This window comes from Myotis daubentonii, chromosome 4, assembly GCF_963259705.1.
Source record: "Myotis daubentonii chromosome 4, mMyoDau2.1, whole genome shotgun sequence".
Taxonomy (NCBI): domain Eukaryota; kingdom Metazoa; phylum Chordata; class Mammalia; order Chiroptera; family Vespertilionidae; genus Myotis; species Myotis daubentonii.
In genome coordinates this window covers 9811230-9813647 of record NC_081843.1, presented here as the reverse complement: position 1 = coordinate 9813647, position 2418 = coordinate 9811230, and positions in this window count along the sequence as shown.

Sequence of the window (2418 nt, the reverse complement as noted above, 5' to 3'; positions counted from 1 at the left end):
CTATATGTATTGACCTGGAACGATGTTACACATATATTAAATGTAAAAAGGCAAGCTGTAGAACAATATATAGATACCATTGGTGGGCATGAAAGACACATGATCAACTGTTAACACTGGTCACTTCTGCGAGTGGAATTGAGAAGGCAAAGTGAAGGACAGCCTTTCTGGTTTACACTTTACAATATTGGGTTTCATTTTTTACGAAGAGAAAACAGAGTGCCTCTATAATTAAAGGTCTATTTTAGAAGTTCAAACACAATGTCACAGGTCAATTTATGCCAATAAATCTGGGGGTAAAGTTCAAAAAGTAGAAAAGCAATGTATGCTCACTGCAAAAAAACATGTTTCAAAAAAGCATAGAAGATGGCCCTGGCCGGGTAGCTCAGTTGATGGCAGTATTGTCCTGATATGCCAAGGTTGCAGGTTCGATCCCCGGTCAGGGAACATACAAGAAACAACCAATGCGTGCATAAAGAACTGGAACAACAAATCAATTCTCTCTCTCTCTCTCTCTCTCTCTCTCTCTCTCTCTACCCCCCCCCGAAGTTCAATAAATAAAAATTTAAAAATATATAGAAAAAAATTAAAAAGATCACAGTTTTATCTTCTCATCCTCAACAAGATGATCACATTTGACAGTTTGGGGTATATTCTTTTAATCTCTTTGTCTGCTTTTTAGCTTGCTTATTTAGATATACTTATTGTTTTAAATGAAATAGCATTACACGTTGTTAGTTTTTTTCACATATCATCTCAATAATATCTATCTAGCCCAGCCGGTGTGGCTCAGTGGCTGAGCATTGAATTATGAACCAGGAGGTCGTGGTTTGATTCCCGGTCAGGGACATGCCCGGGTTTGGGGCTCGATCCCCAATGGGGGGCATGCCGGAGGCAGCCAATTAATGATTCTCTCTCATCATTAATGTTTCTCTCTCTCCCCCCCCCTTCCTTTGTCATGAAATCAATAAAAAATTAATCATATATATACACACAGTGGGGCCTTGACTTACGAGTTTAATTCGTTCCGAGACCGAGATCGTTAAGGAGCTCGTTAACTCAAATGACTCTGTCAACTCAATGCAAAAAATCAGCCGAGAGACAGCTGGTATCTCAAAAAACTCGTTAGTCGGGACACTTGTAAGTCAAGGCCCCACTGTATGTATGTATGTATGTATATATAGATACATCATCATTTGTTTCCAAAACCAGAAAGAATTGTACTTTTTTCTGATTATACAAGTGTGATTCACAAATACTGTATTTCTATAGTTTTGCTGAATAAGAAATGCAAGTTTTAGAACAGTATATACAGTATCATCTCATTTTTGTTAAAAAAACAAAAAAAAACAAAACACAACACAATGCCCTAGCCGGTTTTGCTCAGTGGATAGAGCATTGACCTGTGGACTGAAAGGTCCCAGGTTCGATTCCGGTCAAGGGCACATGCCCAGGTTTGTGGGCTGATTCCCAGCAGGAGACAGCCAATCAATGGTTCTCTCTCGTCATTGATGTTTCTATCTCTCTCTCCCTTTCCCTTCCTCTCTGAAATCAATAAAAATATATTTTAAAAAAATAAAAAAACAACACAAGAAAAAGTGTGTGTGTGTGTGCGTGTGTGTGTGTGTGTGTGTGTGTGTATATAAAGGTCTATGAGGATAGTCATGAGCTTCCATTCAGAGTAGTTTACATGTGGGAGACTGGATTGAGATGCTTTGGATTTTAGTATGTTTCTTTTATAATAATGATACATGCATGTGGTTAAAAAATTTTAATTCAGACAAGCATACAAAAAGTTAAAATTATCCCCAAATCTTACCACTCAGAGACAACTCCAAGTTAACACAGTCGTGAACACTATTTAAAAAAAATAAATTTTATTGATTTAAAAAATATTTTTATTGATTTCAGGGAGAAAGGGAGAGGGAGAGATGGAAACATCAATGATGAGAGAAAATCATTGATCGGCTGCCTCTTGCCCTGGGGATCAAGCCTGAAACCCATGCATGTGCTCTGACCAGGAATGAAACCATGATCTCCTGGTTCATAGGTCGATGTTCAACCACAAGACACACCAGCCAGGCTATTTTATTGATTTTTTACTTTATTTTATTTTTTAAAGAGAGAGGAGGGGAGATAGAGTGAGAGACAGAGAAACAGCAATTGGTTGCCTCCTGCACATGCCCCAACTGGGGATCAAACCTGCAACCTAGGTATGTGCCTTGGCCTGGAGTTGAATCTGCCACCTTTCAGTGCATGGGACAACACTCCAACCAACTGAGCCCCCCAGCCAGGGCCTGGTAAACACTCATTCATATTTCTTTCTGCCTATCCAAACATATTCATCCTCTCGACTTATAATTGGAATCATAACTGCTGTGTATCCTGCTGTTTTCAATATATTCCATGTTGGTACAT